The sequence below is a fragment of the Anopheles darlingi genome, chromosome 2 (assembly GCF_943734745.1).
Source record: "Anopheles darlingi chromosome 2, idAnoDarlMG_H_01, whole genome shotgun sequence".
Lineage (NCBI taxonomy): Eukaryota > Metazoa > Arthropoda > Insecta > Diptera > Culicidae > Anopheles > Anopheles darlingi.
Window position 1 is genome coordinate 43,549,403 of NC_064874.1, and position 18,229 is coordinate 43,567,631.

The window sequence follows — 18,229 nt, forward strand, 5'->3', positions numbered from 1 at the left end:
CACCACCGACGTCACACTTTGTCGTTTTCCGTTTGCTGGAAAAGCCTTCTTCTTCTCCTGCGCTTACTTCGATTCGATTGCCTTTTCTTCACTAGCACTTTTGCTGGTTCCTGTCAACACCGCACACGCACCGTTGAACGAGAGTAATCCTGATCGGGGTGTTGGGCTGAAGCTGCTGCCGACGGCAAAACGGTCAACGGGCTGCTGCTGCTGCTGCTGGTGCTGCTTCTAGGTGACTTCCGGACGAAACGGAACAGAAGTCAGCAGGCTCCTTGATGGCGGCTCCTTTTTCTTAGGTGCAAACACACACACACACTGACAAAGGTGCACTGCGCAGAAAACCCGGCTTCGTTTCACTTCCTTCGGAGTATCACGGAACAAACGACCTTCGTTGATAGCTATTTTCCAGCTTTTCGACCACCACAATCACCACCAAAACTGACTTTGCTGTTGCCGACTGACTGACTTGACTATCGCAAACGGTCAAACAACACACCACCGCAGGGACACTTCCGCAGGCACTACTGTGCGTGTGAGTGTGTCTGGATTGACCTGATTTTGACACTTCCGAGGCTCCTCTGATGCTGCTGCTGCTGCTGCTACGGGCACACAATATCACACACCGGCCTACTGCTCCTGCTGCACACTTTTCTCTGTATTTCCTTGCTCGCACGATCTGCGAAGGACTATCGATTGGCCTGCGCTGCACGATTTTTCGCAGGACATGTACCACCACTTATCCGCTCGTTATCACAGAGAGGGCAGCCACACACCACAGATTCCACCACGGTCTTCTTCTTCCTCTTCTCGCTCGCTCGTTTGCACACTCTTTTTCTCTTTTAGGGCTTTTCCGTTTTCGGGCGAGTGCGCGCACTCCACAATTCTCACATTCCACACACTCTGCGAGAACAACGTAACAAAGAACAAGTAGTAGAAGAGTGGCTCCGTAACACCGAGCTCTTTAATGATATTTTTACTCCTCAGCACTTTACACTGCTGCTGCTGCTGCTGCTGTTGTTGTTCACTGTTTCTCGTTCTCTTTCTCTTTCTCTCTCTTAGTCACTGCTCTTGCTCTTACACAAGGGCCTCGTTTCTTGCTTTAACGACGGCTCGCGCGTGGTTCCTTCCTTGGAAGGTTAGTATCTTGCTTTTTCGGGCTCGGCCCCTCAACTGCCATGCCGAGCTAGCTTAACTTCCATTCGAACCCAAGTTCCCTTGAAAAACAAGCAAGAGATCGCGAGAGAGCGATGAAACGGGAGAGAGATCGCCAGCCAGAGAGAGAGAGCGTGTGAGAGAAAAGGAGAAAGAAAGATAAATCGTAAGGAGAATGAGTGAGAAAGCAATACTGCCCGACCAGCGAACTTCGCCTGCACGCACACACGCGCAAAAAGCCGAACCGACCCGGCTGGTACGCACACTAGCTGTGCGCCAATCGACGGCCCCGTCGTTCCGTCATTCTACACTATTCGGAGCGAGCTGACGAGGAAATCCCGCACGCTGGTGTGCGCCAGAGAGCCCGAATTGCGGCGTGCTCGCGCACGTTCCAATGGCGGATAGTGTTTCCAGCTGATTCGGTCCCGTACGCACGCACACCAGTGTGGCGATCGATTGTTTAAAATCACTCTTCTCCACCAACCACCGCGTAGCAGGCGGCGAATGCACTCACACACAACCGCAAGTGAGCACGTTCGTTTAAAGGGCACGCACACACACACCATCGAGGAAATGGCAGTGGTGGCAAACCTTCCAGCAGTTGGATGTCTTTTGCCAACATTTTGGCTGCTTTCGCGGATTACAAAACACCAAAATGAAAGCATCGTAATTGCTAGATTGATCTCTTATATTATTGGAGGTTTTGTTTGGTAAATATCTCTTCAAATCACGCTTATACAACTCCCGGTACCGCAAGTGCAGCATCTCTGAACATAATTTCCGACAGCATATCCCGATGCACTGGAGACAAACGCACACCGGTGTACCGATTATGCTGCGCTGCTCGTCGTGTGTTGGGTTCGTTCGGAACAAATCTTCTCTCGGAGGTGAGAGCGAGACAAAACTCGCCCAAATGTCTCGCTCGCTAGTAAAGTGTCATCTTAACACCACCACCATTTGCCTATCCATGATGAGCATGGTCTTCTCCGCCCAACAGCATCATCTCATCATCATCATCATCGTACATCACTTCATCACACTCATCATGTCCAGCGCACTCTCTCTCTCTCTCTTTCTCTCTCTCTCTCTCTCTCTCTCTCTCTCTCTCTCTCTCTCTCTCTCTCTCTCTCTCTCTTTCTCTCTCTCTTTCTTTCCCTCGCTCTCTGCTCATCCAGTCCGTCGACCCATCTTTCCCTACCCTTCTCCTTATCCCTTCTAGCCGCGATGCCCTGATGTCTCTTGTTATTCGATTAACCATTACCACCATACCGGTGGGGGGGCGGGTGGCTCGCCCAACATAATCTGCCCATCTCTGCCTGCGTCCACACCTCACCACACCACCACCACCTTTTCCCTTCCCTTCGAAGCACAGTGTGTCATCTTTCCCTCTACCCTCCCACTGGAGAGTAGCAATGTTGCAGCCCGCCCACCTACGGCGTTCCCTTCGTTAACCCTTTTCGCATACGAGGGCCACTCGCGCAGGTAACATGTCCACCGGTACCGACCGACCGACCGACCGACTACCTTCGCGGCACGGGAACAAACCGCGAGACGGAATGACGATGATGGCGGGACGACGGTGATGCTGCATGCAATCCGAATACGAGACCTACACCGAGGAAGGGTACGCACGGGAGGTCTCCGGTTATGGCATCTTCTCGCTAGATGCTTCTTCAGCCCGCGCGGGGGGTGGTTCCGTGGTTTTATGTTGCGCTTTCAGTCTCGCTTCCGTCCCAATGCGTCCACCGACCCGGGTGGCGGGCGCTCGATGACGATGGATGATGGTCTTTAATGCGTCCGACTGAGCGGACTGTGCTGAGTGTCATTAGATCGTCGGACGGAAATGAATGAAGGATGCTTCAGATAAGGGGGTGGTGTGAGAGAGAGGAGGAGATGAAGAGGCTCTAAAGTGGTATGCTGATGGCAAGGGATTGGCTCAGATGACGGCTTTTAAGATTATGTTACAGCGAGCGGACGAGTGATCGTCGTCGTCGTCGTCGTCGTTCCTCATCGATTGCTGATCGCTCGCCGCCCAATTCCGCCCAAAAAGGGGTGGCAGGCGATTAGTCTTTCCATCGATACATCCTCAGACCCTCACTCTCTCTCTCTCTCTATCTCTTCAATCCTGAGTTTAATGTAGTTTGTGCAGCTCAAGAAGAATGACCAGCCAGCAGCAGCAGCAGCTGTTGAGGCAGCAAAAGTTTGAAAAAGTGCTCCGCCTTCTTTTGCCACAGAAAATGGCCGACTTTGCGAAAGCTAATGTGCACAACAACCCGGACCCGGGAGTGTGGAGGAGGGGGGTGAAGTGGTCGAAACAACAAACAACACATGACGCGGGTGTAGCGGAGGCTCTCGGTAATGAGGTTTTGCTTAGCGACGGAAAGTAGCATAATCATCGCCATTTAGTGCTCGTTACTCGCGGTCCCTAGCACCACCCCGCTTCCACCAGACAAAGCGAAGCGTGGGGCCAATCGAATGCCGAGGCCTGGTGGTATGCGGTATGATTACGCGGCATGAATCATAGGAGCAATGGCCCACTAATCGCGTTGCTGCTGGATTCAACGAGGTAATGATGGTCGCGCGTGGTTGCTACGACTAAAAACGGGCCCCCGGCTTGACTCCCGGCTCTCGGTGGGCTGCCTAATTCGAGTGCCGAGTCTGAGTAAGCGGTGACTATTCTGAGCGTTTCTATTTTGATCACTTTTCAGGTGTTTTTTTTCTGGCTGTAGAGAACAATATTTTGCTCTAGAATGTATTTGCCACAACAATAGTGTTTCTCAATTGATTTTTCCCGAGAGATTAGGAAATTGAGGAACACATCATTGTAAAATAGGATTGCGATAGAATGCTGTCAACGAACGAGGATCAGTGTTGAATGATCCACACGTCTTCACCTAAAAATAGAGTCTACTCTGCGGTCAAACATCTTTTGACAAATATTTTACTATCTCCGTTAACCATGCTTTAGTCCATTTAGAGTAATAAACGATATTTAGTTTAGAGGCATAATAGAGAGAGGTTTTGATGAAAATGTCCACGGTAGGCTTTAGTATTCTTTTGAACGCCAGTTTTTATGGAAACTACAGCCATTAAACAAAACTGATCACCAACAACGTGATTGCAACCGGGTGTTTGGCAATGAACATACATTTTGTGGTCTCTGAGACATCCTTGAGGGTGAAATAAATTCAATTCGAGCGTCAATTTATTGGTAGATCAATGATGAATAATTTCTTGTCAGAGGACAACAACTGTTTCGAACTCGCATTGCGCAAGGGCATAGATTTGTGTAGCGTTCGACTGATTTATCATCCTAGGCTCTAGTTGAAGCATTTGAAATTATCTTTGATCAATCGATTTGGTGAGGATAGCGAGAAATATTTGATTCTTTCGTCAATATTCGAAAGGATCTTGCAGTATTTCGCTTCGTTTTTTATTAATTTAAATGATTTCATAATCTAATATGAAATCTTAAATGATTTCATAATTTTCTAGCGCGTCCAGACCGACTACCTGTAGTGTTAGAAAACGGCCATCGAGGAAGATATCGTTTTGGGCGGTATAAAGTTACACGTTGGCCTCTAACAATCGCTGCAACTTGTTTTGAAGGTTTTTGAAAGGTCTGAAGGTCTACAAATCTCCATGCTATCCCCATTCGTACCTTAGATATAGTATTGTACCTTTTTATTCAACTGATTGGTTATAAAGTACCCAAGAAAGAATATGCCACATTGCATCAGGGCGTTATTCCGAAGACGCTAGTTTGGTAGAAAGTCTGCTTGAAAGATTAGGACCTTATCTTACACCAATGACGTTTGTTTTGGGCACAAAAATAGTCGCATGCTCGTTCGCTGCTACCTTCTTCCTCGTTTTCGTCCTGCAAAACGACCGAAACTGGCTGCATTTCATGAGTTTCCAGAAAAGTACTTTGGTTTGTTCTCTCTCTCTCTCTCTTTATCTGTCCCCGTGACGTTATCTCGGAACGTCTCAAATGACCATCCTGGTGACATTGCGATTGGTCCCGCACAATCCGCCGCTTTCCACCGGACCTCTACCGGTTCCAATTACTCGACACGACTCGACTCCAATCGCCACTCACAGCCGACCGAGAACGGGACGGAGAAGATCGCTTATCTAACGCCCCTGCGATAGGAGAGGAAATAAATAGAAAGAAACCAAAATTAACCATCATAAAACGCTGGAGCTGGACCCTGTCGGTTCATTACGGCCACCGGCCGCGGCGGCCACGGCGGCGGCACTGATGGATGGCGGATAAAATCACCTCATTCATCGAAACTAACGAGTCGCAACGCACGGAGTCACGCGGGAGGGAACCGGGTCGGCACCGCACCACCGGTTAATGTTTCTCGTTTTTTTTTACTTCTCTCGACTTCACTTTCGGTGGAAGCGCTTAATTCGCCGCGGGCCAACAGGGCGGCTCTCTGCTGGAGGCGGCGGACCCCCCCCCCCCCTTCACCCCCTAACCTGGCCCCTCCGTGACGCACACAATCGGCCCATCACAATCGAAAGGATAATTAATCCGAAACCGAAACGAAACGAGCCCGAAATGATGATGATGATGGTGATGGTGGTGATGATGCAGCCCACAGTCTGTCTGTCTGTCTTTCAGTCTGGCCGGCGGATTGCCTCGTTGCCTGCGATGATTGTTGGTGGAAAGGTTCTAAGGCGCAAACGGGCCAACGCCCGATCGGGCGATCGCGAGCGAGAAAGCAGAAAATAAAACAGCAGAAAAAACGATCGCATCCCCGATGACGATGACGGTACATTCGTCGCAACCCTTACCACCCTTCTTCCGTAGAGCGTTCCTCCGTAGAGGGAATAAATCTTTCAATTATTTTAATTAAATCATCTTTCAATCCCGCGTGCGTGTGTGCGCGCGCGTTCGATGCACGATCGAAGCGAGGCGGTCCCGGGTTGTATAGTTTTATTGTAATCCTCCTTCCACCCCGTCGTTCCTTGCTTCACCAGATTCCGATTCGAGCCGATCAGTCAATCTGGTCTGGCAGACACACCGTGCGCAGCGCAAAGACGACGATGATGGTGACGGTGCTGCAAACAACTCAAACCACCACCATCATAAAACCGGCCCCAAAAAACTCAAGAAAAACGCGCTGTAGCTTCGGAATTGGATGTGTTTGGGAGCCCTTCACGCCACTTCCCACCGACAAAAAAAAAAAAGAAATAATAATCCAGCAAGAAGTGGGCGAACCACAAGCCGCAGCCACCAGCATCGAAAGCTAATCCCCGAGTTTGTTCTGCTGCCCGTGCATGGTTTGTTGAGCTTTGCGCGAGCAGCAGTTTTATGCTGCGATGCTGCACCAGGCCAAGTTATTTATGAACACATATACAAACAGTGTATTACAATTTATTCCCATCCTCTCTCTCTCTCTCTCTCGCTCTCTTTGCGATGCGTTTTTTGTTTTTGTCGACTTGGTCGAGGCCACCACCGGAGGAACCGGCATTGTCGTGACCGTCGTGCATCAGCTGCTGCTGCTCCTGAATGCCGATGCTGATGCTGATGCCAGCAGCCACAAGGCGTCCGGCGGATATGATGGTGGCAGTTCATGGCCTCGACCACGAACCGTGGGCCACCGGGTACCGCTGGGCCTGGGGACCGAAATAAAAATAATGTAATATGTATGTAGCATGAGGGCTCTAAATGCGATATTTATGTATATTGCGGCCAGCAAGCGAGCGGCAAGAAGTTGGTGGGTTCTCCACAAACGCGGCACAGTGCACTCCAAAGTCTTTGCTGTCATCCCAGCGGCCAGCAGCAGCTGACTGCCGAGTGCTGCTGGTAGACTTCTTGATGATGACTACGGCGATGATGAGGATGATGATGCAATCGGAATGGAAATCATTTTAATGGTTTCTTACCGGCTGCAACTCGGCGTCACAGTCACAGTTGGTCGATCGAGTTGGATCTTTATCACTCCACGTGCCGCGCTGTTCTCGTTTCGTTCGAACAATCTACGCTATCGCGAAGCGTCACCGGAGCTCGATAAGCTCGCTGGACATTGCTTGAATAAGGGGGGGGGACAATTTGAGATAGAATTGTTTGCTGCCCTGACCGGCCTTAATCATCCGCCTCTGATCTCGGTTCGGTGCCCGACCGAGAGGAGGTTTTACAATCGAGATCCTTTCGCCGAGACAGAGTGATGGCGGCGCGTCTGTTAGGGGGGCCAATCAATTGGAATCGTGGACGGGAATTGGTATGCCATTAGGTGGTCTACCCTCCCTCCCGCTGGGTCCCCGCGAATCGATTGTGCCATTCTGCTGAGCCGTTCCATTCCAAACGACGTTTCAAGTGAGTCGCTGTTCGGTTCTCGAGTGAATCGGTCTTAAGACGGAGGAGGCTATGGCATTTAATTTTTTAAATTCACATTTACTTTTACCATTTTTTCTTGAATGTTTGCTCCCTTCATGAGTATTGTGTGAATTTTTTGGATCGATTGAAGCAAAACTGACAAAGATATTGAATTTTGAAAACCGGCGCTTTATACAATGCCCAATGCATCTCGTTACTTTGATAATCGATTCTCAAAACCAAAGTTTACAAAGTTAGTGACCATCGAAGCTAAAAGCTACTGGTCCGATCGATGTGCAATAATCTATACACTATTTGCCAGGTAGCCCCGTCGGTTTTTTGTAAAAATTGTTAATATCTTTTTTCAAAAGTTATCGTAAACTTGTTTTTTGAGGCTAAATTGTAAATAGCATTACTTTTCCAACTTCAAAAATCTGCCAAACATCGGAAAATTGAAAATTTAACAAAAAATCGACGGTATCCAGGTATCCGGATAAACTTATAATCTAACAAAAAAATATTGATTTGTATACTTCTGATGACCCGACACGTGGCTACGATGGGCACCGCAAAAAGTACATTTTTGCAGGCTTGCCTTTCTAGATTGGATGCCATGAACGTATTTTTTTAATAACTCTACCCCAAAATAGAGCCAAATTTTCTTTAAAAGTTAACGTTTAATATGATATTCACTTGAAAAAATTAAGTTGAATGATTTCTACACAAAAAGTCTTTAAAACAGAGACTCTTTTTTCGGCCTGAATTAACCTTAAGGCCGCGGTTTCCGCGGTTTGTGTGAGTGTGTGTGTGAGTGTCATGGCGTTCCCACCGAGGTGGACCGAGGTAGTGACCTAGTGTTTTGGAGCAGACACGTCGCTTCGTTGTTTTTTTTGCCTTGCGACTGTTTTCTTTCCTTCTGCATTCTGTTTGGTATGTTTTTGGTGGAACCATTGCAAATTGACATGTTTCGCTCTCCTTCTCACTCTGTTTAGATGCTCTCTGTTGCTCTCTCTTTCATTCTCTCTAAACCTCGTATATGCGTCTTTGCCGTTGAAGCAAAACGTTGTTTGGAAACAATAAACAAACGACGGAAGAACGAAAACAAGTGTCCATCAGCGAAAGGGGACGACGCGTTCGTGTTTGTCGCGTCGCAAAAGTTTCACGATTCTATCCCCCCAAATTGGAGGCCAACGGAGCCACGAAAGTGTGCAATTTGCTGGGTGCGCCCAGCTCAACTCGTGAACAGACATCATCAGGATGCATATGCGGGACATGCGAATGCACAACGTCGAAAAATGACTTTCTGCTGGTGCATGCTGGCGGTACATGGCCAGATCGTACATTCCCGTTTACCGGCAGACATTCGCATCGCACCGCGCATCCTCTGCTTCGATTCGCTGCTTCGACTGGCAGGCTGGCAACTCTTCTCTTCTCGTCACAAAACGATAATTAACGATACCTCGAACCGCGTACATACCGCTCTCGCGCGACGGTTGTACTTACCTCCGGGGGGGGGGGGGGGGGGGGGGGGGCTTCTCGCGGTGGGTAATTAAAATTTAATAACTCATAATCATTTACGCCACCTTGGCCCCTGGCTCGAACGACGAAACGTCTCTAACACACCCGCGGGAGGGGCTTGAAGCGTACAGCGAGCATGTTCCGTGTCTCGTTTATGCTGCTGCTGCTGCTGCGCTCTTGGGGGTTTTATGTTGACTTGGTTTCGATTTGAACTGACAGACTGCTGTACCAAGAAGGGTGCGGCGGAGATTCAAATATTTTTTGGCCCTTGCTCGGCCCGGGGGTGGGGGTCCGGGGGGGTGTCCGGGAAGCTCCTTTCGTCTCCTTTCGCCTTCGAAACACGCACAGAAGCAATTAGCTTGGCGAGAAAGATGGAGGCGAGAGCCCATATGTGCTTGTGTTTGAGAGATCTGCAATCTTGTAAGTGCCTCAAATCACCCCACGAGCCACCACCACTCCACTCCACTCGTTCGTTCTGTGTAACCTACAATTTCTCAAATCATATTTTCCACTTCCTGCTGCTACCGTGCTCATGATGAGCCCCGCGATAAAGGCTCTCTCGAGGGGAAGCTCCGGCAGTAGATGCATGATGGCCCATCTCCATCCAGTTCAGCTCCGGTTCGGGGCGCCGAGGAAAACGCACAAAGAGCAGGATAATTAGAACGGTAATTACTATACAATTACATTACCTCGAAGGCTCATCGTCGTGGTCGTCGCCGTCGCCGCCATCGTGTGGCGCCCTTAGCGTTGCGGCTTCGGCGGCGACGGCAGCGACTAATGGACTCTCCAAATGACACAGGACAAGCACAGGCTGCCTGCCCCCTCGGGGGTCTCCCATGGAAGCCCATTAAGAATTGTAGCAAAAAAAAAAGGAGGCACGTAGCGGTCGGATGTGTGGTTCGTTGATTTCCGCAAATGCATTCCTTGTGGCCAGCCTGCTAATCGACCTCAAACCGTTTTCCGAAAATATTTTCTTTCGAAACAAAACTTGCGATGGAAAGTGCTCTCCGCCTTCTTGGATGGTTTTGCTTGTTTGTGTTTTTTTCTTTTTGGCTTTTTTGATTTTCATTTCCAATGACTTATGGGGAATATTCATTCAGCTCTCTCTATCTCTGGCTGTGCAGTTACAGCGTTAGGAAAATAATGACAACAAATGATTCATTATAGTCCGATAATGGCTTATACTATATTGTCTGTCGCAGGACTTTTTCAATAGGAACATTTCTGGTGACGCCACATTGACGTGGGTACATGTATTTGAAAGGTAAATCCTTTCCTGAACTCCTGCCAAAATTTCATGACATTTGGTCCACTGGAGGCAAAGTTATTGTGCCTAAAGTATGTTTGTGTAGTCGGGTTAATATTCATGGCCTCTAACGACTAAATGTGAATTAATAATTAGGGCCCCGGACCATAATTCGTTAGTGTGGTCAGATGTAGGGTTGCAAGCAAGACGCCCAGACTGTCGACTGCATAAAACCGGAACATTGATAGAAATGGATCGAAAAGTTATGAAGTGGATTGAACGTGGCACTCAAATGGATGAAGAGGATCGATTTTTAGCTTGAATCATCCAAGCGGTTCTGCAAAATGAGCTGCATACTCAAGCCATTCGAATTCTAAACAGGGCATAGCGTGACGCTGTATAAAAAAAAAATTAGATACGATAATTAGATTAGATTGTTAAGCAGTGTGTAAGTATGCCCAATGATTGAATTTACTAGCTAGCGGGTTAATTGAAGTTTTGTTCCTTCATTTGACCAACAGAATGCCTAATTAGTTTAGCATATTCCATCGTTTGTGTTCCGTACGTATTTTTTGACAATGGTTTCGAGATAAATCAATAAATTTGTCTTGTATATCTTTTCTGAAGGTTCATTGTAACCATTCGCAAGCAAACAATGAATGCGAAAACCCTGGGTATTCACAAGAGAACTCTGTGTCCTTTTCCTATGCGATCGACATACGAGATGAGCAAAAAAGGAACGTTCACATTTCATTTCAATGTCTCAATGGTGGTCAATATCTGCTGCTGCAAAAGTCACTGAAATTCTTCATTTAGAATATGTTGAAGAGAAAGGTTGGCCGTAAAACATAGCAAAGTGCTCGCTTCGCCAAGAATGTGCCAAAGTTCGTTTAAATGTTTTCATTTGAAGAAATTTATGCAAATTCTTAAATTTGATGCTATTTGCCACTGCTTTAAACTTTAGTGCAATCAACTCAAGAAACAAATGCATTTCTTTCAGCATAAACATTTCATTTTTTGCCCAACTCTGAACTGTAATGCAAGAAACTCATTTCGGAAATGCATTTTCTAGACTGACTGACGGCACGGTTGCAGAGCTGCAGAACGTTCATCAACAACGAATCTCGAGTTCATTATGCGCGCAGCCTTCAAAAAGGCCCTCCGTTCCCGTTGAACTGGTTTAGCTAGACGTGCGGCTATGCTCTAGTCATCCATCCTTTCGCCGGTCTAATGAACGGTTTTGTATTCGCTGCGACGGCAACGACGAGGGCAGCGGCTTCGGCGCAGGGTATCTATTATTATTCTACGTATTTTCGGAAGGGTAATTAACCCCCGGTTTCGCAAAAGGATTAGATTTATTCTTTTGCTGAGCTCTCTCTCTCTCTTGCTGTCTGCTCTACGCTTATCCTTCTCAATGCAGCATCAGCAGCAGTCTCTTTAAAAAGAGGCAAAAGGTACCTCGTGGTCGTACGGTTCGTACGGACTTTTTTTTTCCATTTCGGATTTCTATTATCATTATTACGAGAGCTAATATTACTGCCAAAGGTTTAAGTGGTTTCCGGCGAGATTGGAATATGGTGCCTTTCCCACGGGGGGCGGGGGCCAGCATAAGGGATTATTGGCTTGCGAGGTAAGGAATGTAGGCGTAGGCTCGTCATCGCGAAAGGGATGAGCCCGCGGGCGCGCCTGCGAGATGTCGAGGAAACAACCCACCCATAACCGACGGGTAGAACGAACGGTCTCCCTTGCCGGAGTGAGTGTGTGTGTGTAAAACATTCCTCGGTAAAGTATGTTTCCCTCCGCGACGAGTCAACATCGCTGAATTCCTATTAAAAAATCAGAATATTAATAACGAAGACAGATACGTTACCGACCGGATTTCCCCCTCGTTTTCTTTGGTGCATTGTTTGGCAGAAGGAGAGATGCGATACCGGATTTGATTGCATGAATATGATGTTGGGAAGAGGGAGAGATTTATGCTAAACGCACAAAAGCTATTCAGCCATCCGTAGACCGCAGAGGTTTCGGTTTGGATCGCAATTAATTGCATTTGATTTTGAAATCTTTCTATGTTGTTCTATAAGCAAGACAAATCGTCGAGAGAGATAAAGCGAACTGTAACTTGTACACCGAAAAGGGAATGTCCCAAGACGCTACTTCCACTCGAAAGACAATCGTCTGTAACGTGGGATCTGGAGATGATGAAGGATGGATGGACTTGGACACTGGTTGGATCATTTTTCACGCACACCAATCGTTGTGCTTGTGGCGCACAAAAAGGCACGGCACACGACTGGAGAAGAAACGACCGTTTCCTGTTCCACAATTCTCGTGCTGCTCGAGCTGGAGCTGGTGCTCAATCGATGCCCATTTACAAACGATTGGAATCCTTTTCGTTTCGAAAATGGTTCCCCCGGGGGAAAAGCGGATCCGCGGTGGAGAAGGGAAGCAAAAGGATTGCGTCCATTTTTCACCCCAAACCCCACCGTCTGCCTGCCTGCCTTCCAACCGGAAAATGAAGAAATGAAATGAAACGAGGAACGAGGAACGAAGGGATTCTGAACAAGCGGCGCACATTCATTAAAATCACTCAACAATAAACACGCTGGCCGCGTAATTTCCAGAATAAATGCCCAAGAGGCGCGATAGAGAGTGCGATAGGGACGAACATCGAAGCTTGTGGGCAGGAACAGCATTGACCTCCCTCCTGAGCGTGGAGAGCTTCAAGAAAGTGTTCGTGTGATTGTGGGGTGGGGCCAGCGAGCGACCCGCGGGGGGGGTCCGGAAGAATAATGGATATTATTATAACGATAACGACTGCGCGTCGCCGGCGTCGTTGGCCACATCGGCCACCGTCGTTTCGTCATCGTCGGGCCCCATAAAAGCCACAATGACAGCGATGGGGTCGCCCGGGACCCCGGGAACGACTCGAAGACAATATGATGACAATTGTTGATGAAGCGGCAGCGAGTTGTTTAAATGGGTTGTGGCGCTGTGCTAAGGGGGGGCATGCATTGAATGACGAGTGTCGTTGTGTCGTCGTCGTTTGTTCCAGACCTCCCCCACCTCGCCGCTTCTCTTAACATACATTCTTGGCAGTCGTCGACGTTGGAGTCGAATCGTCGTTCAGAACATGGCCTCAAAACCATCCAACGTCTGAACGAACGATGAATGATGGTTATGTTGTGTGTGTGGGAGGGAGAGAAAGAAGGAGTAGGGAGTGGGGGCCTTAGAACAACCACGCGGGCACTGTATGCGACTCCAGCTGCCTCCGGTTTTTATCCTAGATCCTTCTAGCCGTTGGTGGGCCTAAAGCCCCCCATCCACGACCATGCGTTGATAAATCCACGAATTTCCTAGAGTTTTCAGCTAGCGATGTGAAGAGAAGTTGTTTTGCTGATTTTTGTTCCCTTTTTCAGCAATTAATTTCATTTATAACTAGTGGATTTACTCCATTTCATGCGGGTATACGATTTGAGACGAGCTCTCATTGGTCTTCTTTCATTAGATCGTCTTTTTTATCGTTTTTCTAGCACGATATCATTTATAGAATTTAGAAAAGTATGTTAGATCATATAACACATCTTTCAATAAGTCCCGGGACTAGTGTAGAGATGGTGCCAATAATACCATTTACAGACCAAAGATCAGATGTGCCAACCTTCGGATGAGATGTGTCAAAATTTGATGTAATTCAAAACATAACCAAGTAAGCTATATTGATAAAAATTAACGGTACTTTGCCATCGTCAAAAAATGGATCAAAACGATTTTCGTGTGTTGATAAAACATTGTTTTTTATGGAAAAACACTGTTCAAGCTCAGCAATGGCTTGAAAAACGGACTCTTCTCCTTAAAAAACAACCATTTGTCGGTGGTATGCTGACTTCAAACGCGGTCGTACTCATAGACTGGTGGTAATATGTAACATATGTATGTGCCACGTTTGAATGATGATCGGTCCGGTGCATTTTGCGTGATGCTTAAACATTTGTACACCATAAGGACATAGGGGCCTATAAGTTTCCTATTCGTGTTTTATTTATAAGATGTTGTTTCCAGTTAAAAATTTGCATAATGTACAACGAGGAAGTGCACATTTTGCCAAGAAGCTGAAAAAGCATTTTAATACGAATTCATTACCGATGCCGTCTGGTGCGTTCTGCCGGTTGAACATAAAATGACTCGCGTTGCTTATGCTGCTGTAATCCCCGAATTGACTTCACATTGAATTTGTAGTTAGGATTTGAGCTTGGATTGATACAATGGATAGTGACGCACCATGGATTGGTTCAGAGTTCCGTGCATGAACGTGGATTGGGGGCTTAAGCGCGAGGATAGGACCGCTCTTCAAAACACTTTCCATGGAACCCACGACCGAGAATGATAAGTGCTTTGAACGGAGTGGAATATCTCTTGCAAAAAGGGGAATGAGTTTTACCAATAAAAAAATACCGGGACCATGGTGCATGGGGAGAGGAGGCCAGCATTTGACTTAGGAACAGCATTGTTTGCGCAAGACAATGTCGCTCAAAACTCGTTCAACGTCCGCATGCGACCGACCGAGCGACCGAATGTGTAGCATAAATAATTGCATGCTCATCTAACCTGGGGGCCTAGCCGCTGGGGAGGGTGGTCTAGTGACTCCCGGTCCCGGTGCCATGGACCGGGAGGTTGATGTAACGTGAGGAGGAATAGCGGGGACCATCGTTTCGTAACGATCCGGTACTTTACTTGAACGGTTTTCATTAAAAACCAATCGAAACGTTCGTCAGTGTCTGTGTGACCGGGTGTGTGCGTGGCCGTGTTTTATGCTGTTTGGCTACCGTCATCAGACGGGGAGAGGGGGCTACATCTTCGCACAAGTCACGGTGACACACACATAGGGGAAGCGCAACTGGGACTGGCGATGTTCCAACATCGGGCCAGACCAAAGACACGCCAGAAGCATCAGAAGCATAAGCCAAAGAGCTGCTGCTAGTTCTCAAGGGGGGTTCAGTTGGTTGGTTCCGGTCCTACGATTCCCAATGCCACACACGCAGACGTACCAACGTCAGTAATCACGTCATTAACCGGCACTGCACTCGGTTTGTGTTCGTCCTCTCTCTCTGTCTCTGTCTTTGTCTCTTCCTCTGGTAAACGCAGACGATCCGCTTGGGACGTGGGACATAGGACATGAAGACGGGTTTGGCTGGTGGCCGTTATGACACTCCGCCAGCCGTGGTACGCGAGGCACGCGAGGAGTCGCGAGCTGTTTGACAGCTAGAAACATCGCAAACATGCACGACCATGAAGGCGACCGACGGCTGCGTTAGTCACACACACACATGACACACGCGGCACACGAGTGACGATGGAACTGTCACTCTGATAAAATCGCCACCACCGTTTCCCGATGGTTGTCATCTTCAATCGCGACGCGATTTGTAACGACCCGTTTTGCGAAATGATTTCGGAATCGGAATCTAATCGAACGAACGCCCCGTGCAGGACAGCCCTGGCCATACCCCGGGCTTGTGCCCTGGTTTGAGGTGGGGTGAGAGACTTTAGAAACGCATCTTACATCGAGCAGCACACGAGGAGTGAAACGGAAAATGTAATGTTTTACATCTGATATCAGAAAATGAATTAGAACTGTCTGCTAAGCGGTTCTGTGGATTATAGAGGTTTGCTCATACGTTCATGTAAAGCTCCCTTATTATATTGTAACTTTTATCGATGTGCAGATAACATCTCTAGCAGTCTCCAGGTATTGGTGTGCCAGTCGCATAAAAAGCGAAATTAAATTTCTGATCGTTCAAACGATAAAGGACTAAAGGTAAATAATTATATCCGGGAACAATTTTGAGGAAAAAATCCTCATTGTTCAGCTATTATTATTAACTATGTCTGTTTAGTAAGTTAAGAGAATAAATAAATTTTAAAAGCGATAATGATATTGTTAGATAAGCCGTTTAGTTCTTGCGCTTCACAAGCGAATTGTTCTACTGGCAAAGGAAACTATTTCAAATGCTTAACTTTGATTTTTGTAACGTGTTGCTAGTATTGCTAAATAATCATAAATTGTAATATGATCACATCGCTAAGAGGAATGATGTTCCCCAATGCCGATTTTTGTGACATCAATTGGTAAAATAAAAAAGAGACAAATAAAGCACATAATTAACTTAAGAAGTCACCTTGAAATTTGAGATCATCAAAACTGTGCCCGTAATAATATCTTTAAATGCTTTAGAACCTTTGAACCTTGAAGAACATAATAGGAGTGCATAGAAGCGCTCGAAGCATTTGATGACATTTAAATGTCTTTGATGAATGGAAGGAAATGGATGCCGCATAAATTAAGTACAACGATACACTTTGAAAATCAAAGAGACTTGCTTACTGAAGCTTGACGCACGAAGAAGTGTAGGAGTGAAATAAGGTTTCGTTCCAAGAAGCCGTCGTTTAATTATGGCTATACTTTCAGGTTTTCGAAAATATGCTAAAATGTGAAGGTAATGAGGCAAACAATTTTGAATGGTTCATTCGTAGTTATTAGGAATACTTTAGACAATTTATTATTTTCATAAAGTACCTACTTCTAATAAAGAAATACTTTGCAATAAAAGGTACAAACAAACTAAAGAAAAACACGGTACCATCGAATTTCCTAATCATTGGTTTGATGGTTCGCTCGCTCGTGCTCGAAATGTTACGACCAAAACGCCAGAATTTCAGGCCAGCAAATTCATCCGGAAAAGAAATGAAAAACGATGGGAAGAAGAAGAGAAATTGCTTTCGGATTGGTTCGTGACCATCGGTAAAGGTTGCTCTCCACTTGGACCTGGATTTAATCAGCAACGCGCTCCAAATTAATCGCAGATCAGCAACTCGATCGACGTGGTGCTTTGTTGTTTGAATGCCGCATGTTCGCCAGCACGCCTGTGAACCGACTCCGAACCCCGGCGTACTCCGGCGTACTCCGGCGTCATCTTGCAACTGCACGCCAAATCATTAAACGAACGAACGAAACAAAGCTCAAACCTCAACCGTGGAAGGCACGATGAAATGGAAAGATAAATGTCGGCTCCAACAAGGAAAAATCCCCTTTCCCCGGTTTCCCCGGTAATGAAAGGCCGCTAGGGTAGCAGTCTGACGATCTGTTGCTGCTGTTGTTGTAGCTGCTGCTGTTGCTGATCGATAATGCGTCAGCAAAACGTAGGCTACTCGATCGCCAAAAAAAAAAAAACAACCACAAACCGACCAAATTGAGTTGCAGCCAAAGAGGCTCAAGAGATGCGATCCAAAAAAGGGTAGATTTAGGGATGCGATCGACACCGGCATCATCGACGGTCACAGGAAATCGTCTTTTTATCTCGCTACTAGCTTTTTTCTCTCTCTCTTTCGCCTCAACCGAAGCATATCTGTAATCCTAATCTTCCAAAAACCCAGCAACGGGAAACCCTAAAACATAAGGGATGACGAACGGGAAACGAGTGTGTGTGCGTGTGTGTGTGTGCGCTGGCAAGCAAAAACCGTGTCGCTCGGGCCACGGTCTCCTGGCACTCTCGTACTCCGGGCATGACTGTTATAAATATTAATTGAAATTAGCTTCGCAACGCGTGTGACATGAAACAGGCGACAGATGGAGTGCCCGGCGACGACGATGAAGACGATACCGATGTTTGGTCGTTTTTAAAAGTTGGTTCCCTCCCGGTCTGCCATTAGGTGGGCATTGAGACGAGGAGGTGATGGTCGAGGGCCAGGGGAATCGGGGGAATTGTAACGAAAAATCACCATCAATACATCAGCAACGGCAGCTGCCACGGTAGCGTGGGAAGCTGGCTGGCTGGCGACTTGGACTTTTTAATGAGCCAAACCATTATAATTTACGACCGATTTGCTGCGACGGACCGGCACTGGCACCGGCACTGGTACCGGTGTGTTGTTATGGTATTATGTTTGGCGTAATGTTCCGCAATAATGCAGTACCAGTGCAGAGA

The 18,229-nt window shown here is 47.2% G+C and overlaps 2 protein-coding genes across 2 annotated transcripts in view; both read right to left on the minus strand.

The window, feature by feature from the left end:
* Positions 1-1,165, minus strand: part of LOC125949468 (centrosomal and chromosomal factor-like) — a 7,587-nt gene extending 6,422 nt beyond the window's left edge. Inside the window, 1 exon segment of the mRNA XM_049676478.1 lies at positions 1-1,165. This exon segment is cut by the window's left edge and continues 844 nt beyond it. The gene's annotated coding sequence lies outside the window, so the exon portion shown is untranslated.
* The window catches only part of LOC125949227 (afadin), a 130,492-nt gene that overhangs the window by 8,991 nt on the left and 103,272 nt on the right, over positions 1-18,229 (minus strand). The gene's annotated exons all lie outside the window — the stretch shown is intronic.